The sequence below is a fragment of the Mustela lutreola genome, chromosome 13 (genome assembly GCF_030435805.1).
Source record: "Mustela lutreola isolate mMusLut2 chromosome 13, mMusLut2.pri, whole genome shotgun sequence".
Classification (NCBI taxonomy): domain Eukaryota; kingdom Metazoa; phylum Chordata; class Mammalia; order Carnivora; family Mustelidae; genus Mustela; species Mustela lutreola.
The window spans coordinates 72,017,600-72,044,459 of NC_081302.1; the positions used below are offsets into that span (position 1 = coordinate 72,017,600).

General features: G+C 38.3%; 1 protein-coding gene across 2 annotated transcripts in view; it reads right to left on the minus strand.

The window, feature by feature from the left end:
• Window positions 1-26,623, minus strand: part of PDS5B (PDS5 cohesin associated factor B) — a 204,956-nt gene extending 178,333 nt beyond the window's left edge. The window contains exon 1 of one of the 2 annotated variants that reach the window (XM_059144774.1): window positions 26,482-26,623. The gene's annotated coding sequence lies outside the window, so the exon portion shown is untranslated. The remainder of the gene's footprint in view (window positions 1-26,481) is intronic. The other variant, XM_059144775.1, reaches the window with a different exon arrangement.
• Window positions 26,624-26,860: the final 237 nt, after the last annotated feature.

Here is a 26,860-nt window from a genome sequence, read left to right on the forward strand (position 1 = left end):
ATTACTGCAGCATTTTTCTTTGTGAAAAAAAGATAATTTATTTATGCTTACTATTTCATATTATTGAAAATTTATAAAAGTTTGGGGTGCCTGGGTGGCTCGGTGGGTTAAAGCCTCTGCCTTCGGCTCAGGTCAGGATCCCAGGGTCCTGGGACAGAGCCCCACATTGGGCTCTCTGCTCAGCAGGGAGCCTGCTTCCCTTCCTCTCTCTCACCACCTGCCTCTCTGCCTACTTGTGATCTCTGCCTGTCAAATAAACAAATAAATAATAATTTTTTTAAAAAAATGAAAATTTATAAAAGTTCAAAATACTAAATATAATTCTTGTTTTTCTCCTTTAGGTAAAAAAAAAAAGGAAAAATAAAAAAAGAAAAGCATACTGGACCTAGAATTAGAACTAAATTGCTAATGACCACCTTTACATTAACTGAAATATCAGATAATAAAAATGAAAAACTACATGACTTTTCTTGATACATTTACATTTCTTACAATATAAATAAATATTTGTGTACAGAGTATCCTGATAAACTGCCTATATTTTCTGAAATGTACCTATATTAATTTTTATTAACTCATTCTTGCTCTTAACTGATTTACTTTGCTTCCCAATTTACTGATATACAACATACCACAACATCTACCCACCTATATACAACTATGCCCATATAGTTTCCTTGGTGGATCTTAGTTTCCACCAAGGGATACAGGAATGATTCCATTAAACTGGAAATTGAGACCACCAGCCAGCCACTTTGGACTTTCCAGCCACTTTGGACTTTTCATGCCAATGAATTAAAAAAGAGAAGGTTACAGAACTGTGGTGGACTGCTCTAACATAACTATCAAGAGCAAGTTAGGTTGCTACTACAGAGAGAAGCTAAGAAAAAATATGGGGACGCCTGGGTGGCTCAGTTGGTTGGGCAGCTGCCTTCGGCTCAGGTCATGATCCCAGCGTCCTGGGATCGAGTCCCACATCGGGCTCCTTGCTCAGCAGGGAGCCTGCTTCTCCCTCTGCCTCTGCCTGCTATTCTGTCTGCCTGTGCTCGCTCTCTCCCCCTCTCTCTCTGATAAAAAGAAATAAAAAATCTTTAAAAAAAAAGAAAAAATATGTCTGAAATGCAGAAGTTCCTTTGGGACATCACTTTGTATTTCCATGTAATGTGATTAAAGTCACTGGACACAATCCAGGCAGAACTGCTAATGGCCCAGACCCTTAAGGAATAAAGGTCTGAGTCACCCCACCAGGCAAGCGACCACAACCAGCTGAGGTACTTGACAAGAACAGAAGGAATGTGGAATGACAGCAGGAAAGGGCAATTATAGATAGCAACTACTATGACTGGTTACAGAAAAGAACATTCTACTATTTCTTTCTTGTTTTGATGTAACAAATTGATATATATTCTTTTTTTTTAACCAATTTATTTTTTTATTTCCCTTTCCACAACCATCTAATAGTAGCTAATCTCCAATCAGTATTTAAGTAACAGGATATTAAACAAAAAATATGACTTCAGTAGGAAAAAAATGAACCCAACTATGAATAAAGGGATTTTCTTCCTCTCTGAAGAATATCTGTATTCCTCTCTGAATATCAGTGGGAAAAAGGACAGTTACACTACACTCATCAAATGCATAGTTTTACATCTGTCCTTCTAAGTTAAATATGATTAAAAGAGGTGTATATAGGTGTCATGGTGTCAAAGAATGGACAGTGATGGCTTTTTATTGTCATCTTAGCTAGGCTCAACTACATTTCTCGAAATTTCACTCCCTGCATGGTTGCAGGTTAAGGATGGCCTCAGAAGACACTACCATGAAATTTAGAAGGTAAAAGTGAAGCAACAACCATATTCAGAACTTTACAATAAGGTCAGATAGTATTGCAGTTCTCATATTGTCATGGATATTTGGGCCCGCCTATGCGCAGGAGGAAGCAACTGCGCGCACAGCTCCCGTAGCTCCTGTTGGATCTTCTCTGTTCTTCCAAGCAATACTGGAGCAGACCGTGTGCAGCTCCATGGTCAGGCACACCACACCTATTATAGGTTATCTACATCATCAGAGTTGCAGGTTTGGAAGCAGTTAAGACAACAATAAAGGTAGAAATTCAGTCTTATGGGTTCTAATAAGTTCCAAATGTTCTTTCCATGTTCCAGTATAACCTCACTTCACATCTATCTTCCTTTCCCACATGTCAGCCCAGCTGACTTCAAGCCTAGAACCACATTCCGGAGTATATAACAAATTGCCACAATTGGTAAAAATCAATCACTGCAGTAATTTTACTTCTCTAACCAAACCCTAATTGATAGAGATGGAAATGTTCTTTGGGATTAGAATACTGTACAAAGGCCTGAATGTGTCTAACTTTCTCTTCTCTGTCTCACATAACAAACAACTAAAAAAGAGAGTGTCAAATATCATATATTGGGGCTATCACATAGTTCACTTTCCTTCCATCAACAAAACTATTTTGGGATTTACATGAAGAACAGTAAGTTTGAAGTACATTTATCTTCTAAAGGGACAAGTTCCAATTTTAAAATCTACCTTCTATAAAGTTATAGTCACATCAAAACAACAAAACAGACTGTACAAATTCAAGAAAAGTAAAAATCAACACACCTTAATGTTTTAGTGTTTAAACTACTTTAATGTTAACCTTATATGTGTGGTGAAAGCACAAAGCAATAAATCTCTCAGAAGATGTGCCATCTCTAAACCAACTCACCCATTTCCCTCTTAAACAGATTCTTTTTTTGTTTGTTTTTTAATGTTTGGAGGCAGAACTATAAACTCAAGTTTTTGTAGAACGATCCTGAAAGATCCTCTGGATCTGAGCTGAACACTAGCTATCCATTTAAAGAAAAATACATGTCCGGAAGCACTACATGAACATAAATTTTGAGAGAAAAGCAATTGAAACATTTGCATTTTAGTAATTTTTCTACAGAGTAGAAATACTAGGAAAAGGTCAAAGGCAGTTTAAAAATGACATTTCCCCCCAATATTATCTGGTCCCAAGTGTCCCGCTGCTATCAAAGGTTCCTGCCAAAAAAGCGGAGAAGAAATAGCAGCAAAAACATAACTGCCACGTTAATCAGCCTTCATAAACATTCTTTAGCTCCTGGCTCTTCACTACAAAATTACCTACTTAGACCAAGTGTATGTAAGTGAAACAATAGTGAACTTCCACCTTACTCTAACAATGTGCAACTTTAAAACAAGGTACGTGTTAATAGCAACTGTGTTTAGAGGCCTAGTTTGAATCGAATGAAAATTAGTCTGTGAAGAGTTCTAATAATGGTGGGGTAGCTTTTGTCTACTCATTAGACTAACCTTTCCACAGATGTCAATTATAAATTCTGGATAGAATACTTTTAAGAATGATTTCAATGCAGAAAAAAGCAAGCAAGAGAAGGTAGATATTGGGAGATTTGACCACTGAAGGAAGAGAAGCATTACTGGGTTCAAATTTATACAGCTTTTCCCCTGAGGGCACTGCTAGTTTGTAATAACACGAGTCCACTAGAACTCAAGCAGAAAGCTGCAGCTTTACTTGAGTTCATGGCCACAGAGTGGCTGAAAACTCAGAGAGGAAATGCAGTGAAGGAGCAAGCCACAACAAGGGAAGCCTCAAAAACTAACATAAACTCCATCCATAATACAAGAACCCTTGAACCATATATATGCTCAAGGAAGATTCCAAAGAGTCTAGTGGAAAACAACTGCAAAGTTGAAAGAACTCAGCAGCAAGGTCAGCTGCTTCCCACTGCAGAGACATGAGCCTGGAGTTTGAATCCCAGCAAGTTACAAGACATTAGAAAACACCTCAGGCTTTCTACATACCCAGCTTAAAGTGTAAGACCAAGCCACCACAAGTTCTAGACAGTCAGCCAGAAATTTAATCATACTCACCAAAAAAAGTTAAAGGGAATTTAGAGCTGATGTGTCTGTCACCCACAATGTCCACTCTACAATTACAACTTTCTAAACATAAAAATAAGCAGGAGATTCTGACATATTGTCAAGGATAGAAAAAAGGAGTTAAAAGATAAAGACAGTGAAATAGGGGCGCCTGGGTGGCTCAGTGGGTTAAGCCGCTGCCTTCGGCTCGGGTCATGATCTCAGGGTCCTGGGATCGAGTCCCGCATCGGGCTCTCTGCTCAGCAGGGAGCCTGCTTCCTTCTCTCTCTCTCTCTGCCTGCCTCTCAGTGTACTTGTAATTTCTCTCTGTCAAATAAATAAATAAAATCTTAAAAAAAAAAAAAAAAAGACAGTGAAATAATTCAGCTAAGTGAACTAACCAACAAGGATGTTAAAGCAGCTACTATAAACATATTTAAAGACTTAATGGAGAACATGATCACAATGCAGAATCTCCAAAGATAAATGGAAATGCTTTAAAAAAAAGAACCACGTAAAATACTAAAACTGAAGGGTGTATTATTTGAAAATAGGTGTAAAAATACTCATATTCACTGCAGTATTGTTCACAATATAACTAAAACACAGAAACACCAATTGATGTGTTGATAAAGATGTAATATATGCATATATATTATACATCTCATATATATGACATATACCATACACATATATACGTGATAGAACATATTCAGTCAAGAGAAAGGAGGATATCTTGCCACTTGCAACAACATGGATGAAACTTGGAAGGCACTGTGCAAAGTGAAAGGATTCAGAGAAAGGCAGACACTGTATGGTCTCACCTATAATGTGAACTCTGAAAAAGCAGACCTCCTATAGAGAGTAAATTGGTGGTTGCCAGGGGCTAAGGTGTGGGGGAGATGGGGAGAATTTGTTAAAGAGTAAAAGCTTTTAGTTATGAGTAAATTCTATTACTGCCAGCCACCAGCAAATGATATAGCAGCTGGGTACAAAATCAAAACTTTTAGAGGTTTCCTCTGGGAGGGACATGGCTAAGGTAGCTAAGTGGGGAAATCTAGCTGCAACAGTGTGGTCCTAGGATCCTCAGAGTCAAAGGAAGATCGGGGTGCCTGACCACAACAGAGCTCCCAGTAATCAGAGTGGGAAAACCAGCGGCAAACAGTGAGCCAAGGAGTGGGCTCTCAGCTCAGGGTTGCCATAAACCATGAACCGCAGCACAATCAGGCAACTGCTCTCTGAGCAGGAGTCCAACAAGCAGCAGAACAGAACCGGCAAGACCTCCCCTTTTTCCCCCCAGGAGGAGTGGGGCAGGTGCATGCTGCAGAGTCTGCAGGGTTTAGAGACTCAAAATGGGGTCATGTGCTGAGACAGAAAAGCTCAGTCACAGGCCAGGTAAGATGGAGTGTGGCCAGAGACCAGGAAGACAGGAGTGGCTGACTGCTTTTCTCTGAGGGTGCACTGAGGAGTGGGGCCATGAGCTTGGGCTCAGAAGCTGGTGAATGGGAGGCCACCATTTTCATTCTCATCCTCTAAAGCTATGCAAAAAGCCTTTAAAGAACAAAAGCCACAGAGAACAAACCAAAGCAGATTACTTAGCCTAGCCCCCTGGCAAGAACTATACAATTCCTCGCTGGAAAAGTCACTGGACAATCAATGCAACAGGCTCCTGATCCAGAAGATCAGCAAGAACATCCACCCAAGACCAAGTTTACAAGTACATGAGACCTGCAAAACTCTAGCACTAGGGGAATACAAAATAGAAAATTCATGGCTTTCCCCCCCGATTCTTTAATGTTTCAACTTTAATTTTGCTTTTTTTTCTTTCCTCTCTCAACTAATTTATCAACTTTTTAATTTTTACTTCTCATTTTTTACAGTTACACTCTAGCCCTTCACTGTAGTTTATCTAACTTTTTATATTATATTTTTCTTTCTTTACAATGTTGGGACACAGTTTCTTCTAACAGACCAAAAACACAACCAAAATCTAGTGTTTGGCTCTATTCTAGCCACCTGTAAGATCATATTCCTTTTTGATGTTGTTGTTTTCCCCTTCTTCATTTTATTTTTTTTATTTTGTTGAAGTCTTTTTTAATTCTCATCTTTATAGTTACATTATACCGATATATTTAATCTTATTTTTGTATATATACGTTTTTCTTTCTCTACAATTTTAAGATGTAGTTTCTTCTAACAAACTGACCAAAATATATTCAGGTGATCGTGTTTTGCTCTGTTCTGTTCACCTGCTGTTTATATCCCTTCCCTTTTTTGTTGTTGGGTTTTTTCTCTTTTAATTTTCTCTTTTTTTTTTTCTTCTCTTTTAATCTCCACTTTTACAGTTACATTCTATTCTTTCATTGTATTTAACTTTATTTTTGTACATATACAAGTCTTTCTTTCTTCATAATTTTGGAATTTAGTTTTCTAAAAAGCTGGCCAAAATACCCACAGAATCCAAGGTATTGCTCTATCCTGCTCACCTAACAGTTTATTTTCTTTATTTCCTTCTTTTTAATTTTCACCAGCTTCAAGTCTCTTCTCAGTTCTTTAGTGTATTTTTCTCTGGGGTCGTTGCCGCCATTTTTGAATTTTTTCTCTTGTTCATCTATTCTTCTCTGACAGAATGACAAAATGGAAAAACTCACCTCAAAAAAAGAGAATAGGCAGTATTGACTACCAGAGATCTAACCAGTATGTATATAAGATGTCCCTAGAATTCAGAATAACAATTAGAAAGATACTAGCTGGACTCAAAAAAAAAAAAAAAAACACATAGAATACACTAGAAGAATACACTAGATAATCCCTTTCTGAAGAAATAAAAGGACTAAAATCTAACCAAGCTGAAATCAAAAAGGCTGTTTTTAATGAGATTGAATAAAATACGGAGGCTCTAATTGCCAAGAAAAATAAGGCAGAAGAGAAAATAAGTGACACAGAAGACCAAATCATGAAGAATAAAGAAGCTGAGAAAAAGAGAGTTTAAAAACTACTGGATGATCAGGGGAGAATTCTAGAGGTAAGTAACAGCATAAAGCAAAACAATATTCCCAGAATAACTGGGATCCCAGAAGAAGAGAAAAAAGAGAGAGGAGCGGAAGGTATATTGGAGCAAATTATAGTGGAGAACTTCCTTAATCTGGGGAAGGAAACGGGCATCAAAATCCAGGAGGCACAGAACCTCCCTCAAAATCAACAAAACTAGGTTAACACCCCAACATATAATAGTGAAACTTACAAATCTCAAAGACAAAGAGAAAATCCTGAAAGCAGCTCAGGGCATGAGATCTGTAACCTACAATGTTGGCAGCAGACATATCCACAGAGACCTGGCAGGTGAGAAAGGACTGGCATCAGATATTCAAGATACTAAACAAGAAAAATACACAGCCCAGGATATTTTATCCAGCTAGGATGTCATTCAAAATAGGAGTGATAAAAAGCTTCCAAAACAAAGAGAAATTAAAAAGATCTGTGATTATCAAACCAGCCCTACAAGAAACATTAAAAAAGGGGCGCCTGGGTGGCTCAGTGGTTAAGCCGCTGCCTTCGGCTCAGGTCATGATCTCAGGGTCCTGGATCGAGTCCCGCGTCGGGCTCTCTCTCTCAGCAGGGAGCCTGCTTCCTCCTCTCTCTCTCTGCCTGCCTCTCTGCCTACTTGTGATTTCTCTCTGTCAAATAAATAAATAAAATCTTTAAAAAAAAAAAAAAAAAAAAAAAGAAACATTAAAAAGGATCCACTAAGCAAAGAGAGAGCCCAAAAGTAACAAAGACCAAAACAGAACAGAGACATTATACAATAACAGTCACTTTATAAGTAATACAATGTTACTTAATTCATGTCTTTCAATAGTTACCCTGAATGTAGATGGGCTAAATGATCCAATCAAAAGACACAGGGGATCAGACTACATAAAAAAGCAAGACCCATCAATACGTTGTCTGCAAGAGACTTATCTGAGACCCAAAGACACATCCAGACTAAAACTTAGAGGGTAGAAAACCATCTATCATGCTAATGGACATCAAAAGAAACCATGAGTGGCAATCATTGTATCAGACATACTAGATTTTAAACCAAAGACTGTAGTAAGAGATAAGGAAAAACACTATATAATCAAAGGGTCTATCCAACAAGAAGATTTAACAATTGCAAATATTTATGCCCCTAAGATGGGAGCAGCCAATTATATGAGCCAATTAATAACTAAATTAAAGAGGGGCGCCTGGGTGGCTCAGTGGATTAAGCCTCTGCCTTCAGCTCAGGTCATGATGCCAGGGTCCTGGGATCGAGCCCCGCATCGGGCTTTCTGCTCAGCAGGAAGCCTGCTTCCTCCTCTCTCTCTCTCTCTCTGTGATCTCTGTCTGTCAAACAAATAAATTTTTAAAATCTTCAAAAAAAATAACAAAATTAAAGAAACACATTGGTAATAATACAATAATAATAGGGGACTTTAAAACCCCTCTCACTGCACTGGACAGGTCATCGAAGCAAAAGAGCAACAAGGAAATAAGGGCTTTCAATGACACACAGGACCAGATGGACTTATAGATATATTCTGAACATTCCATCTCAAAGCAACAAAATACACATTCTTCTCGAGTGCACAAAGAACATTCTCCAGAAGAGATCACACACTGGCTCACAAATCAGGTCTCAACTGGTATCAAAAGACTGGGATCATTTCCTGCATATTTTTGGATGACAATGCTTTGAAACTGGAACTCAATCACAAGAGGAAATTTGGAAAGAACTCAAATGCATGGAGGCTAAGAGCATCCTATTAAAGAATGAATGGGTCAACCAGGAAATTAAAGAAGAATTTTTATAAATTCATGGAAACAAAATGAAAATGAAAACACAACTGCTCAGAATCTTTGGGATGTAGCAAAGGCAGTCCGGAGAGAGAAGTACATAGAAATACAAGCCTTTCTCAAGAAACAAGAAAGGACTCAAATACACAACCTAACCTTATGCCTAAAGGAGCTAGAGAAACAGCAAATAAAGCCTAAACCCAGCCAAAGAAGAAAAATAATAAAAATTACAGCAGAAATCAATGAACTAAAAACCAAAAGAATAGTAGAACAGATTGATTAAATGGAGAGGGTTCTTTAAAAGAATCAATAAGATTGATAAACCCCTGGCCAGATTTATCAAAAAGAAAGCGAAAGGACCCAAATTAATAAAACCATGAAAGAAGAGAGATCACAACCACCACCAAAGAAATACAATTATAAGAACATATTATGATCAACTAAATGCCAACATATTAGACAATCTAGAAGAAATGGATGCATTTCTAGAGACATAAACTGACAAAAATGAAACAGGAAAAAATAAAAAACCTAAACAGACCCACAACCATCAAGGAAATTGAAACAGTCATCAAAAAAATCTCCCAACAGGGTGCCTGGGTGGCTCAGTCAGTTAGGCATCTTCTTTTGGCTCAGGTCATGATCCCAGAGTCCTGGGATCAAGTCCCACATTGGGCTCCCTGCACAGCGGAGAGCCTGCTTCTCCATCTGCCCTTGACCCTGCTCATGCTCGCTCTCTCAAATAAATAAAATAAAATATTTAAAAAAAAAAATCTCCCAACAAACAAGAGCCTAGGGCATGATGGCTTCCCAGGGGAGTTCCACCAAACATTTAAAGAATAATTAATGCAGATTCTTCTGAAGCGGTTTCAGAAAATAGAAATGGAAGGAAAATTTCCAAACTCTCTAAGGCCAACATAACTTTGATCCCAAAACCAAAGACCGCACCAAAAAGGAGAATTATAGACCAATATCCCTGAACATGGATGCAAAAGTTCTCAGCAAAATACTAGCTAATAAGATCCAACAGTACAATAAAAAGGTTATTCACAATGACCAAGTGGGATTATTCCTGGGCTGTTACGGTGGTTCATCATCCACAAATCAATCAATGTAATAAACTACATTAGTAAGAGAAAACAAAAGAAGCAAATGATCCTCTCAATAGGTACAGAAAAAGTATTTGACAAAACACAATATCCTTTCTTGATTAAAACTTTGCAGTGCAGGGATAGAAGGCACATACCTCAATATCATAAAAGCCATTTATGAAAAGCCCACAGCGAATATCATTCTCAATGGCGAAAAACTGAGAGCTTTCCCTCCAACTAAGGTCAGGAACACGGCAGGGATGTCTACTCTCAACACTGCTATTCAACACAGTACTAGAAGTCCTAGCCGCAGCAATCAGACAACAAAAAGAAAAGGCATCCAAATCAGCATAGAAGAAGTCAAACTCTCATTCTTTGCAGAAGACGTGATAACTCTGTGTGAAAAACCCAAAAGACCCCACCTCAAATGTGCTGGAACTCATAGAGGAACTCAGTAATGTGGCAGGATATAAACACATATGCACAGAAATCAGTTGCATTTCTATACATTAACAATGAGGAAAAAAAAAAAAGAGAAACTAAGGAGTCAATCCCCTTTACAACTGCACCCAAAACAGATACCTAGGAATAAATCTAACCAAAGAGGCAAAGGATCTGTACTCACAAAACTATAGAACACTCAAGAAAAGAAATTTAGGAAGACACAAAGAAGTGGAAAGACATTCCATGCTGATGGATTCGAAGAACAAATACTGTGAAAATATCTATGCTACCTAGACCAATCTACACATTCAACACAATTCCTAACGAAGTACCATCAACTTTTCTCACAGAAATGCAACAAATAATCCTAAAATTATTTTGTATGGAATCAGAAAAGACCCTGAATAGCCAAAAGAATATTGAAAAAGGAAACCAAAGCTGATGGCATCACAATTCCTGACTTCAAACTCTATTACAAAGCTGTAATCATCAAGACAGTATGGTACTGGCACAAAAACAGACACACAGATCAATGAAAGAGAATAGAGAACCCAGAAAGGAACCCTCAACTCTATGGTCAATTAATCTTTGACAACACAGGAAAGACTGTCCACTAGAAAAAAGGTAGTCTCTTCAACAAATGGTGTTGGGAAAATTGGACAGCCACAATGCAGAAGAATGAAACTGGACCATTCCCTTATACCATACATAAAAACAGACTGAAAATGGATGAAAAACCTATATGTGAGACAGGAATCCATCAAAATCCCAGAGGAAAACACAGGCAGCAGAGGCAAAAATGAACTATTGGGACTTCATCAAGACAAAAAACTTTTGCACAGCAAAGGAAACAGTCAACAAAACCAAAAGACAACTGACAGAAAGGACAGGATATGTGCAAATGACACCTCAGCTAAAGGGCTAGTATCCAGAATCTATAAAAAACTTATCAAACTCAACATCCAAAGAACAAATAATCCAATCAAGAAATGGGAAGAAGACATGAACAGACATTTCTCCAAAAATCACATCCAAATGGCCAACAGACACATGAAAAAATGCTCAACATCACTCATCATGGGGGAAATTCAAATCCAAACCTCAATGCGATACCACCTCACACCAGTCAGAATGGCTAAAATTAACAAGTCAGGAACGACAGATGTTGGTCAGGATGGAGAGAATGGGGAAACCTCCTACACTCTTGGTGGGAATGCAAGCTGGTGCAACGACTCTGGAAAACAGCAGGGAACTTCCTCAAAAAGTTGAAAATAGAGCTACCCTACAACCCAGCAATTGCACTACTGGGTATTTACCCCAAAGATACAAATATAGTGATCTGAAGGGGCACCTGCACCCCAATGTTTATAGCAGCAATGCTAACAATAGCCAAACTATGGAAAGAGCCCAGATGTCCATCAAAAGATGATGTGGTATATATATATATAATGGAATACTACTCAACCATCAAAAAAATGAAATCTTGCCATTTGCAATGGTGTGGACAGAACTAGAGAATATGCTAAATGAAATAAGTCAATCAGAGAAAGACAAGTATCATATGATCTCATTGATATGTGGAAATTTAAGAAATAAACAGAGGATTATAGGGGAAGAGAGAGAAAAAATAAAAGATGAAACCAGAAAGGAAGACAAGCCATAAAAAACCCTTAATCATGGGAAATAAAGGTTTCTTATGGGTTTCTGGAGGGGGGTGGGGTAGAGAAATGACATAACTTGATGATGGACATTAAGGAGGGCATGTGATGTAATGAGCACTGGGTATTATATAAGACTGATGAATCACAGACCTGTACCTCTGAAACCAATAATAACATTATATATTAATTTTTAAAAAGTAGTAAGTAAAAAATAAAAATAAAGTAAGCCAACTTTACACATAAAAAAATATATAAAGGCTTAAACAAATTAAATGAACAAATTGAGAAAAATAAACAATTATATTCTTCCATGCAGAAGAATTCCCAGAAGTTTATGTAAGCATTTCCCCCTCAAGGCATTGGAATGTTAAGTTTCTACCCCTTAAATGTGGATTGCATATAATAACTTCCTTCCAAAAAGTATAGTATGGAAAGGGGGAGGGGAACAGAGAGTAAGTTTTCAGTGGAAATACATGAAAAACACTACCTCAGCCAAGTGAGAACCCATGTTCATAGTATGTACCACTGATAAAAGAATATTATTATGCCTCGGTAGCCTTCCTCTCCTGAATACATAATCACAGTTTGTGAAAAAGCATCAAACAAACCCAAATGAGGTATTCTATAAAATACTTGATCAGTACTCCATAAAACTGCTGAGGCTATTAAGTAAGGAAAATTTGAGACACTGTCACAGACAAGAAGAACCTGAGGAGATACGATGCTTTACTATAATATGGCATCTTGGATAGGGTCCTGGGACAGAAAGAGACATTAGGTAAACACTACAGACATCTGAATAAGTGATGGTTTTTAATTAGTAATGTTTCAATATTAATAACAAATAAACCACACTAACGTAAGATATTAACAATAACATAAGTTAAGTGTGGTGTATAGTCTCTACTATTCAGTTTTTCTGGAATTTAAATGTATCCTAAAATAAAAATTCATTGAAGGAAAGAAAAAAATCAAAGCATGAGATCTTGCCATATGCAACAACATGGATGCCAAGTAAAGTAAGTCAGAGAAAGACAATTCCAAACAGTTTCAATTATATGTGGAATCTTTAAAAAAAAAAAAAAAAAAGTAAACAAATCAGTAAACAAAAAGAAACAGACTCATAAACACAGAGAACTGATAGATGCCAGAAGCGTGGGGGCTGAGGGGATACAGCAAAAAGGGTAAAGGAGACTGAAAGATACAGGATTTCAGTTATGGAATAAAAAAGTCACAGAGATAAAAATTACAGGATAGGGAATATAGTTTTTGGCACTATAAGAGTGCCATATGGTGACAGGTAACTATATCTGCAGTAAGAATAGCATATCATGAACTTGTCAAATAACTATGTTGTACACTTGAAACTAAAGTAACATCGTGTGTCAATTATAATAAAAAATAAAGGGAAACTTTCAAAAAATGAAAAAAAGCCCATCAAAGGTATGCTGTCTATAAGAGATGCACTTTGAAAACAAAAACACAAGTCAGGTTAAAAGTATAACAATGAAAAATTATACAACACAAATATAAACAGTAAACATAACAGAAGTGGCATGGTTACATCAATATCAGAAAAAAATTAACTTCAGTAAAAGAGAATTATCAAAGGCAAGAAGATCAACTCATCCAGAAGGCATCCCAATACTAAATGAGAATGCTCCTCCTATCAGAGAGCTTGAGGCAAAAACTGCATTAAGGAAATACATGAAGCAAAAGCTAATTAGGTTTACAGGAAAATGAACAAATCTATAATTATAGCTGGAAGTTACAATACCCATCTCTCGACAACTGAAATGGATAAAAAGTCATCGGTAGACATACAGATCAGGGTTCAGCAAACTCTAAGGCAGATCCAGGGCCCTCTACCTGCCTTTATAAATTATTAGAACACTGCTAGGCCCATTCACTTACATATTGCCATGACTGCTTCTGCATCACAATGAGAGAATAGCTACGACAAAGGCTATAACCTGCAAAACCTAAAATATTTTCTATACAGCCCTACAGAAAAAGCTTTCTGATCCTGATATAGATTATTTGAACACTATTAAGCAACTTCACTCAGTTGTACCACAGACCATATTCTGCACCATGAAATAAGTCTCAAATTTCAACAAATCTTACAGTGTAAGTTCTCTGACCACAATAAAACTGTATTAGCAGTTTTGAAGCTATCTATGAAAACACAAAACATCTGGAAATTAACACACTTCTAAATAATCAATGAGTGAAAGAAATCACAAAGAGATTATTAGAAAATTTTAATAATAAAAATACAACATATAAATATCTGATACGTAGTTAAGTAATGCTGAAAGAAAAAATTGTAGATTTAAGTCCTTATATTTAAAACAAAGTCTTAAATTTAAATATCAAAATTCCCACATTAAGAAGTAGGAAGAAAAAAAAGTGAACCAAAAGAAAAAAGAGTAAAGGAATTATCAAGATAAAACCAGAAACCAATTAATACAAATTGCTGAAACCAAAAACTGTGAAAAGAAATAAAAGACCTAAGACCTAGCAAGAATGACGCAGAAAAAAGTGAAATACAAACTACCAACATCAGGAATAAAAGAGCAATCACTACAGATCCTATGGGCATTAAAAGGATCAAAAGGATCACAATGGAAATTTATCAGTTTTATGCCAAGAGATTTAATGACTTAAAACAACTGCTTGAAAAACACAAAATAAGACAGAAAATCTGTATAATCACAGATTTACTAAAGAAACAAAATCCATTATCAAAATTCTTCCTCCACACAAACTTAAAAAAAAAAAAAAACCTTCCATGCTTAGATGGTTAACATTAAAGAAATACAAATCTAATATAAACTACTTCTGAATACAGAGAGAAAAATCCTTTCTTACCAGTTTTAAAAGGCTAACAACAACCATCTTCCAGAAACCATATTTCTCATGAACACAGACACTAAAATCGCTAAAAAAAAAACAGATCCAGAAACAGATCTATGGACTATACCTCATCATCATATGAGGTTATCCTAAAATTGCCAGACTGGTTTCACTTTCAAAAATCAAGAAGTATGTTTCACCAAAGAAACAGAATAAAGAAGAAAAGCCATACAATCATCTCAATAAATACAAAAAAGTGGTGGGTGGGGGGGAAGGTTTGACAAAATTCAAAACCCTTTCATAATTTAAAAATAAAAATCTCAATAAAGAAGGGAATATCGTCCATTTGATTTCTTCTAAACTACAAAAAACCCATTGCTAACATCTTATGGTAAAAGACAATGTTTTCCCCTTAAGATCAGGAACAAGACAAGGATGTCCATTTTCACTCTTTAACATTAGACTGAAGACGTGAGATGATACAGTAAGGTAAGACAATGAAAAAGCTTATAAGATGAGCAAAGGAAGGAATAAAACTCTCTTATTCACAAATGATATGATTGTCTTTGTAAAGAAAATCCTAAAAAATCTACAGAAAGACTACTGAACTAAATGAATCTAAGTTAGTTAAACAAATTTAAAGTAAATATTACTGCATTTCTATATATGGAAAAAACTGAAAGGAGCTTTTGTAAACCTTCATTTAATAGCATTAAAAAATCTTTAGGAATTTTACATGCAAGATTTCTGCAAAGAAAACTAAAATATTATTTATTATACATATATAAACACTAACATGTAATTGATATTTTAACATATTAATATGTAAAAACCCATTTTAATGGGTTCAGGTAAAAATATTCCAAATGCACACACATATATATGCATGTACATATGTAAGTACATATATTTATAATACATGTTAAAGATGACCTACATAAAAGGAGAGGTATATAACTGTATTAGTAATTGCTCTGTAAAAAACTATCCCAAGGGGCGCCTGGGTGGCTCAGTCAAGCGTCTGCCTTCTGCTCAGATCATGATTCCAGAGTCCTGGGATTGAGCCCCACATCAGGCTCCCTGTGCAGTGGGGAGCCTGCTTCTCTCTTTCCCACTCCCCCTGGCTTGTGCTTGCTCTTGCTCTCTGTCAAATAAATAAATCTTAAAAAAAAAAAAAAAAAAACTACCCCAAAACTGAGCAGTTGAAAATAACATTTATTATCTCAGTTTCTAAGGATCAGGAATCCAGGAGCAGGTTAACTGTGGGTTTGGTTCAAAGATCTCTCATAAGGTTGCAGTCAACATAGATAGGTACATAGTCAACTGAAGGCTAGAGGATCTGCTTCTAAGCTTACTCAAGGCTACTGGCAGAAGGCCTCAGTTCTCTGTCATGGAGATGTTAGGAGACAATACTCCATGGGACTCTTGCATTTCTGCACATCTTGCAACTGAAGATCCAACTGACCTTTGTTCTAGACTATCATCTTTCAAAGATGTCTATAAAGTGAACAGACTTGGAAGATAAAGTCTCCTCCACAGCAAAGAGCATGTATGCTTATTGCACATTAAAAAGTACCCAGGTTCCCTATGTTCAGAGTTCCTCTCCTGAAACACAACCCGCTGCATAAGCAGGTGTCATCTGGCCCTCTTCACGTTACCAGGTATGAAATGGAGCTCAAGGAACTGGCACAAAAACGCTGATACCCTAGCTACTACTGTAGCACTAGTGACAGTAAACAGTCTTTTAACTCTGACCAAGGGGCCTCATGTCCTCTTCTATCAGTATCCATGAAACTGAAGTAAGCTCACTTGTTAGCTTACAAGTAAGGTAAAATCTCAGACCCTTTACAATCTTGACAATCTCTACAGTATGGTATCTGTTCTTCTACAATGAGTGATGAGAGAGAAAGAAAGAGACGGGTAGCAAGCCATTGTGTCTTTTTTAAACTAATTTTATAAGTGATATGCCATCACTTTTACCATATTTTATTGGTCACAAAGACCAATCCTAATAAAATGCACAAAGTAATTATGAAGGGGTGCAAATTACCAGGACGCAGGGATAAATGGGAACCAGGGTAGAGGCTACCACACTGAGTATTGCTAGATCATTTTCCCCAATATGTCTCTACAGAGCAAATAATCCCAAACAAAATCCCAAAAGGCTTAACAGAAACTGACAAACTGATGTTAAAATTTATATGGAAACACAAACAATGCCCAAACAATGTTGGAAGATTCACACTATTTGACTCCAAAACTTGTGGCAACAGAGGCAGTATGACACTGGCATAGAAGAAACAAATAGATAAATGAAACATAACCGAGTCCAGAAATAGATCTATACAAATAAGTTCAAAAGATTCTGAACAGGGGGGCCTGGGTGGCTCAGTGGGTTAAGCCGCTGCCTTCAGCTCAGGTCATGATCTCAGAGTCCTGGGATCGAGACCCACATCGGGCTCTCTGCTCAGCAGGGAGCCTGCTTCCTCCTCTCTCTCTGTCTGCTTGTGATCTCTCTCTGTCAAATAAATAAATAAAATCTTAAAAAAAAAAAAAAAAAGATTCTGAACAAAAACACAAAGGCAAGAAAAGAAAGGGTTTTTCCAAACAATGATGTTGGAATTGGATGTATGATGTACAACCCCCCACTTCATATTATACATAACAATTCAAGATGGATCACAGCCCCATATGTAAAAGCTAAGACTATGAAACTTCTAAAAGAAAGCACAGGAACTTATTTTCATGACTTTTGGATAGAGAAAGGCTTCTTACAACTCAAAAAGCATAATCTATTAAAGAAAAAAACTGATCAGATTTCATCAAAATACACGATTAAGGAAAACACAAACTGCAAACTGAGAGAAAACACTCAATACACTAGTCTGATAAAGAACTTGTATCCAAACTATACTAAGAATTCTTTTTTTTTTTTTTTAAGATTTTATTTATTTGAGAGAGAGAGAGAGAAACCATGAAAGGGGCGAGGGGCAGAGGGAGAAGCCGGCTCCCTGATGAGCAGAGGGCCTGATGTGGGACTTGATCCTGGGACTCCAGGATCATGACCTGAGCCGAAGGCAGGTACTTAACCAACTGAGCCACCCAGGTGCCCAATATACTAAGAATTCTTACACATCAATAATAAAAAGGTAAACAGTTTTTTAATGTGCAGAAAACTTGAAGAGGCATTACAAAAGAAAATACGCTATCAATAACTACATGAAAAATTGCTCAACATCATCAGCCACCAAGGAGATCCAAAATAAAACCACAGTGAGAAACCATTTCATACCAATTAAAATGGCTAAAATTTAAAAGACTGATTATTCAAATGCTGACAAGAACATACAGGAACTAAAATTCTCATATATTCATGGTGGGAGTATAAAATGGAAAATTACTTTGAAAAACTCACAATTCCCTTCCTAGATATTTACTCAAGAGAAATGAAAATAGCTGTTTGCAAGAAGATCCATATAGGCCTTATTCTTAACAACTCAAATGTCATCAACATTAAAAAGATAAATTGGGGGGGGGGGGGCCACCTAGATGGCTCAGTCAGTTAACTGTCTGCCTTCAGTTTGGGTCCTAATCTTAGGGTCCCGGGATTGAGCCCCACGTCTGGTTCTCTGCTCATGAGGAAGTCTGCTTCTCCCTCTCAATCTCCCTCTGTGTTCTCTCTCTCTCTCTCTCAAATAAATTTTAAAAAATAAACAAACTTTGGTATACTCATCCAATGAAATTCAACTCAGCAATAAAAAGAAAAACTAGTATGTTCAACTTCATGAATAAACCTGGATATATACGTTAACCAAAGAAGCTAGATGCAAAACAGTACACAGAACAAAGAACAAAGCTAATCTATGCTGTTAGAAATCAGAGTGCTTGCAGGAGAGGGAACTGAATTGAAAAGGCAACCAGGGAACCTTCAGGGACGACGAAAATGCTCAATATTATCTTTTGGGTATTGGTTACATGGATATAATTGTCACAACTCATCAAAGTGAGCAACAACTAATATCTGTACTTTTTTTGTATTTAGTTTACATCTTGATATAAATCAAATACAAAATTTAAAAAAGAATTTGTGAACTCACTGTATTAATTTTCCTTTTTTTCCCTAAATCTTGGGTTGTCCAGATGTATATTTAGTGTGTGTGTATATGCATATATACACACATATTTATGTGTATTCAGTAAATATTTATCATCTACTATGTGCTAAACACTATGCTAGGTTCCAAAATAACTAAAAGTTCATACCCTCGAAGGTTAACCACCTAAGGCAAGAAATAAAACACATTAACATGTGAGTTTCCATTATAGAGGTATACAGATGATCTTGTGAAAAGGAGAAAAAAGCATCACATAATCGCCCAAAAGAAGAGTCAGATATCAGAAAAGCCTTTCTATTAGGTGGAGGATGAAAAGCAGGAGTCTGGATATGTGGACAAGCAGGAATGGACCATTAAAGCAGAGAAATACTGCACAAAAAGACACAGAGACAAAGGGTCTAATACAATAGGAAGGTCTGAACAATTCAGTGTTTGGGGGAGTTTAGAAAGCCCAAGAGAAAGTGACAAGACATGCTGGCAAGGTAGGTAGGTATAAAAGCAATGTTAAAGTTTTTAGAATATAGAGACCATGAAGAGCCACTGAATAGTTTTAAGCAAGGAAATGGCACATTCAAATTTGTGATTAGAAATATCACTCCATTAACAGTATAAGAGATAGCCTAGAAGAGAATGAAGGTGGAAGCAGAGAGACGTGTCAGAAGGCAAATGCAGGCAAACAAGAAAGTCATGGTTACTTTTAGTAAACCAACCAATGGCACATGGACTAAAGAGAAATTAAAGAAATGGACAGAAAATTAGGTAAAGATTAAGATCAGACAGTTCACAGGAAAAAAAAATAAGATGGCTCTTAGCCATATGAAAAGACATTGAGCTTCACTGGTAAGAGAAACATTAATTAAAACTACACTAACATACCACTTTTCACCTATCATATTGGCAAGAATCCAAAAAGTTTGATCATACACTGTGTTGACACGAGTATAGGGAAACAAGTATTCTCACACATACATTACTGTTACTACCTCCATGAAACACAACTTAATTTCTGTCAAAATTATACCTGCTAGATTCTTTGACCCAGCAATTTCACTTCTAAGAATTTATTCTACAGATACAACTGCATTATGTACAAAAATGATGTATGTACGATGTTGCTCAGTGCAGAATTTTTGTAACAGTAAACACTGGAAATAATCTAACTTATAAAGCTCACCAATGGGCTTTATAAGAAAATACTTTATTCTGCCTTCTTTTAAATTACTGTATAAGTTGTATTTAAGTATACAACCTAATATTTTGATATACATATGCACTGTGAAAACATTGCTACATTCAACTTAATTAACATCACCTCTACATAGTTATCTCTGGGTGGGGGATAGGGGGAGGTGGGGGGAGTGGGAGGGAATCCCGGTGACCGGCAAGAGCCCTTTAAACCAATCAACTCCTAAGGCTACAAGGAAAATTTTAATTTCATTTAAAAAAATAAAATAAAATAAAGCTGCAGGTAAGGGTAGTATCTAGGGATTAAATAGAAACAAAACCCATGTAGTCTTGTCGACATCCCAGATTTATATAGAGTTCAGCCTCTTACATCCTAGTAGAATATCAACTATAGAGAAGTATTATAAAAGACCAGAAAACAGATGTAAAGGATGTTAGAAATAACATCCTCTCTCTTTGACTGGTTTGAAGCAAAATCAGTTTCTCTTATAATTAAAACTAAGTGTCCCTTATCTCTGGAGGAACTATCGGAATAACAAGATCAAGACTGCCACCCCAGGGCACCTGGGTGGCTCAGTGGGTTAAGCCGCTGCCTTCGGCTCAGGTCATGATCTCGGGGTCCTGGGATCGAGTCCCGTATCGGGCTCTCTGCTCAGCAGGGAGCCTGCTTCCCTCTCTCTCTCTCTGCCTGCCTCTCCATCTACTTGTGATTTCTCTCTGTCAAGTAAATAAATAAAATCTTAAAAAAAAAAAAAAAAGACTGCCACCCCAGCCAGGGAAGAGAAGCAAACCAAATGACAGTATAAATAAAAATGAAATGACAGTTGAGAGTGAGAAGGGGGAGTAGTGAGACAAGCAGATAGTAGAAGACAGAGCTGACCCTATACAAAATTTATTTGCCCTGACTCTCAAATCTCCCTTCCTGCCTTTATATATATTGTTAACACCAAGTTAAGGGCTATCAATACCCTCAATTTTGCCCTTCCTAGTTCAAAGTCTAGCACTGTAGTCTCTCCATTCACAGCAATGTATCCCTCCAGGTGCCACAGTCTCTAAAATATCATTCCTCTTTAAAAGTTGCACCTCTCTCAGTTCATTTCAGATGGAGGTAGGGAGAGAAGGAGTCAAGTAAATTAAGCTACTTAATCTAAAGTATGTGCTACAAGGAACCTCTGCCCAATAATCATACCAAAAAAAAAAAAAAAAAATTCCCTTACTAATAATCAAAGACATGCAAACCCAAAACAAGATAAAAATTTCACTTATCAAATTGGCAAAAAGCATAAAGTTTTTATTAAACTTTTTTTCACCAATGTTGGTGAACATGAAACAAGCATACTCACATACCCCTGGTTAGTATAAACTGTTACAACCTAAATACCACTCAAAAAGAAGTCAAAACAAAAAAATTATTAATTACATATCCATATAATAAAATATTCTAATCATTTTAATTATGTTGATCTATATGTGCCAAAAGGAAAATAGCTCTGTAACATTAAGCAAAAAGTAAACTGCAATTAAATAAGGTAAACAGTATAACATAATACTATTTGTATAAACTTTTTGAAAAGTAAACTTTCTGGAAACTGCTAAGAGTGAATTATCTTTTGAGAGAACAGAAAAAATAGCTTTTATTTTTACTTCTCTGTACCATCAGAAGGTTTTTTTTCCATCATATACATGTACAACTTTTAACTGAAGACATACAAAGTTCTCTAATCCCCACAACCTTAACCGCTACTCTCACCATCAACTGTCCACACACTCACCCTACTCCATCTCAATATCTAAAGGCTGACTAAAATTGCCTGATGGGAATTTTAGCTAGTAGAGGATATATTTTGGAAATATACTCTGGATCTATATCTGGGGTTTTTCTTTAAAATCTCTTCACTCTAAAATCACCTCTGAGATGAAAAATGAGAAAAAGAATCCCTACACTGCCCAAGGAAACTTTAACTCTCATTTCCTGTTGGGGCCCTAACCATCCTCTCCTAGAGAGAGACAATCCTTATGATTATAATATCCTCTCCTTCTCCTATCAGTTTTATATCTAGTCTATTTTATATCTAGTCTATTTCGCTCTCCCACATAAAGAGCAATTTCTATTATTCCCAAAGAGGATGAAGGCTTGCCCCATGCAGAATCACTTAACAGGAGGAATCTTATTGTCTGATTTCTCAGCTCTCACCACCTTGGTGCAGGTGACCAACCACTACTCTAAACTTCTATAGGGCAAGATCTTAGTCCTTTTTATTGCATCATCTCTGGTACTCCATGTATATGCAAACATAATATTTGTTCATTTTACCTAAATCATGTTAGAGCATTCTCTGTAGAATGGAGAGGCAGGTTAGAGGAGTACTTCCAAGTCATGCCCTTTAAAGATACTTCCTGCTTTAATCAGTCTTCCTCCACTCCCCTTTAGCCACTTATAAGTTTTACAACCAAGCCAAGTACTTCTAATTACCGCTTCTTATTAATTTCTAATCATTAGAACACAATAACTCTTATGGATCTTTTAAATATCTTAGATTAATGACTTTAAGATTTCCTTTAACAACTAAATTTTGCTCATCCAAGTTTAACCTTCATAATTTTCTCACTGTGCATGATCATCCCTGCCAATTAAAACAATTACAGCCTCAAAGCAGCAAACTTACCCTATTTTTGAACTAATTAGTGAGAAAAGGCTAAAATCTTTTCCACATATTGGGGAAAATGGTTATAATCAGGTTGATAGCATTACAATGTGACGAAGAGCTGACTTCTACACATGGAGGAGTCAGAACTGCGAACCATTTGGCAGCTTCTTAAATACGCTTAAAAAGTACATTCTTGAAGAAATTACTGGGCTTATTTTTAAACTAACTATTTTTGGAATTTTTAACATTTCCAAACAGGAATACTCAAACTAAATACGATTTTCTCCAAATATCTATTTGAACTGGAAGTGACAAATGACTTGTACAGCAAATGGAGTTTAAAAATGAAAAAAAAAAAAAAATACAAAAAACACATTCATACACATACATACATCTTATAACAAAGTAAAGTTTAATATTAACCTTAAAATTACTCTGGCTTACAAGTTTCAGAAAAAATAAATAAATGCCATGTCGAGTAACAATGCACAATGAAACATCAAGCCCCTTTCTCCAGAGGAGAAAGACATGCAAGAGGTTATCTTCTAAGACAACTGAAGTGGACTGAATCCTGGATAAAAATTATTAAAACCAGACTCAAAATAGATGGTTAACCTTGAAACTTTATTTCGTGACTGAATGAATGAAAAGAAGGGCGAAGGTAATGAAGAATAACATGCTACCTGGCAGTAATTTCTAATATCACTTAAATCCTGAATTAAACAATACCATGTTGAAGATTTTAAGCTTCCACAAGAAACAGAATTACCCCAATTCTACCACACAAACAGGGCTGTGATTCTGGATAAATCAATTAAATTAAAATCTGAACCTAATTTCTCATGCATATTGTGAGTTGATGACCATCTTTAAGTTCCCTTATAGCTAACACAAAGGAGACATAAATTTATTGTTTTCTTATTTACAGTACTTGTCATCCAAGCCAAATCACAGTTGAGTTCTCCTGATAATTGTAGGCACACATGATCCAAAAAAGTAGCAATGAGGAAGCCAAAGGACAATCCTAATTCTTTTTTTTTTTTAAGATTTTATTTACTTATTTGACAGAGAGAGATCACAAGTAGGCAGAGAGGCAGGCAGAGAGAGGAGGAAGCAGGCTCCCTGCTGAGCAGAGAGCCCGATGCGGGAATCGATCCCAGGACCTTGAGATCATGACCTGAGCTGAAGGCAGTGGCTTAACCCACTGAGCCACCCAGGCGCCCAGGACAATCCTAATTCAAGAGGGAAAAACAACTTCCCAAAATAGTCCCCTCCACACTAAGTTTTGGGTATATTCTACAATTTCATTCTTCACAGAATAAGTCCTAATACAGGGTATCACTTTATTTTAGGCTTAACAAATTATTGATAAAGCCAAGTCCTCAAAATGTTACTCTTTGGATCTAGTTAAGCTGCAGAACAATTTTTGAATAAATTTAAAAATAAAGCAACTTTTATCCAACAGCCAAGTTAGACTACCCGTCAAATAAGCTTAGTAACATTGCATGACATCTCTTAACAACAAGCATCACTATCATCACCTTATCTCCGGTAATTCCCAGGAAAAGTGAGGGAAAAGACAGATATAACTAGAGAGGAATAAAATCAACAGTAAGGAAACAAAAGCTGCTGTAAAAACAAAGCTAATACAAGGAGAATCAATCTCAAAAAAAGGAGAAAATAAGAAAGGGCACAAAAGTTCTTTTCAAATAAAGGGGGGGGGGGGGGAGAGGTGCCAATTAGAACATTACTTGCTCATTTAAAATATTCACACCTTAAAGTAACAGCCACCCGGAAAAATAATTTTTTAAAGCACTACTTCAGGTACTTCAGTAATCAAAGAATGTCTAAAGTGCACTTTTCCTATACGTATTTGTAAAATTTCCAGAGAGTAATGTTCTGATTGAAGACGTGTTTTTTATAGTTAAGTTTTTGAGAATAAATCTATCTTAACGTAAGACGTCCCAAGTTGAAACTTTCACCTACATACTCACCACTATAAATTTTAATTAGGTTTTCTGCTATCACCAGGTGATACAAGATTAACTGTTCCACAAACTGACCTGCATACACAATAGGAATGCTCATCTTACTGTCCCTAAAAATGCTAACATCTTTGACAAATGTACTGCATAGATAAGAAGTGCCCTTTTTAGCCTTTATTTTGCTTAATATCACACTTTTCTATTTTTTTTTAACTCTTTTATGTAAGTGGTACGTGAATTAATACAATGTTCTATCTTGGAACTTTACGTGTGTTAAGTTGAGAACAATGATTGTATATCCATTCAAGTTTTAAATAATTGTAATTTATTTACAGCTCACCTCATATATAATCACACTCTTACTAGGAAGACAGGAGAAGACTCCCAACTCACTCAAGACCCTGACCAGCCTTGGAAATTAAAGGCTGTATCCGAAGTTTCCGAAACTATTTAATAAGAGTAGAGTCGTTCAGGACAGCCCTACCCATCCATCATTTCATTAAAAAAAAGTTGAAAATAAAATAGCGTTCACAGTATATTCTTCAAAGCAAAATAAAGGGTTCCCTTTTACTGGGCTAGTGAGGATTCTTAAAACGTTAAAACGAGTTGAGAGAGTAGCGAACTGCTGTTCCGAGCCCTTCCCTGAGTTTACACGGTCCCCGGGATGGTAGGCAGTAACATAATCAAGTCAGAAGGCGAGGCGCTGCATTTCAGGGTTCAGATTCATTCCCTCAAAATAACTGTACCTCTGCTTGGCGTAGCTTGAACGCGTGCACCAAAAAACAGCAGCAGCAACAATGTGCAAGATTTTCCTTCTGACCAAAAACTTTTCAAGTGTCACTAACCTAACTGAGCGCAAAAACGTCAACTATCTCCAACCGCACACCATTTTCATTGTCATTCCAACTCCGAGGCTTCCTAAAGGAAAGCCAAAGCCCGGCCGTCGGCCGGGAGGAGTCCTTCCAGCCAGCGCGGAGCTCTTCCTCCACCAGGTCCTCCGGTTCCCCCAGCACCAGCTCCGAGAGCGCGTTTAGCGCGCTTTATCTCCGGCGACGCGCAAGTAACAGTGTAAAAATGTCACTCTAGCAGCCCGTTTCCTCGCCCGGAGCAAAGGCTGGGCGGCGCGGGCGAGGCGCGCGGGGACCCGGCGGAGGGGCGAGGGCGCCCGAGGCCCGCACGCAGCCCGGGGTGCAGCCCCGACCCGCGCTCCCCACCCCTCGCCCGGAAGGGGGAAAACCCGCCAGCGGGAGGATTCAACAGGAGCACCGCGCCGCCCGCCTGCCGCCCGGGAAACAGCCGCCGGCCGGCCGGGACGCGGGGGGAGGGGCGGCGGCGGCGGGGCGCGGGCGACCCGGCTGCGGGGCGCGGACCCCCGCCCGCGCGCAAGGTCACCGCCCGCGGCCCGCCGCCGCCGCCGCAGCCGCGGGCGCCCCGGCTGGGGCCAGGGCGGCAAGTTTAATTTCCCGAGGCTGTGACTGAGCCCGCGGCGTGGAGGGAGCGCGCCCGGGCGCGGAGCCCTCCCCACCCCCACCGCGCAGCCCGGCCCACGCCCCCGGCCCGCGCCCCACTCCTGCGGGCCCGGGCCGCCGCCAGGCAGCCGGCGGCTGCAGCCCCCGATGCCGGGAGGCGAGTCTCGGCTGCCAGGCGGGCGGCGCTTGAGCCCCGCCACAGACACAGCCGCGGTGGCGGGCGCTGAAAAATGGAGCACGGCGATCAGAGAAGAGAGACATTTTCTTTCCGTTAACTGAATTGTTTCCTACCTCCGGGTTTCCGACTCGCTACTCCTCTCACTCCGCTGCTCTCCGGGATCCGCCGCCGCCGCCGCATCCAATCGCCTCCTCCCCCCCCTCCCCTTCCGCAGCCAGCCCGGCCGTTCCTCCTCCTCTCCGCTTCAAAATGGCGCCAAGCGCTCTTCGGCGGCTGCTCCAATCGAACCGCCGCGGACAGCACCCGGGGGCAGGCAGTGCGCGGCGTGGGTGCGCAGCGCCCCCTGCCGGCCAGACAGCCCCGGGCGCGCGCCCGCCCGCCCTCTGGGCTCCCCCCGCCCCGCTCCGTCCCCACGCGCGCGCCCAACTCCGCCCCGCCCCATCGCGCGCGCACGCAGCCACACAGGCACGCCGCCGCGGTGGCCGCGGTGTT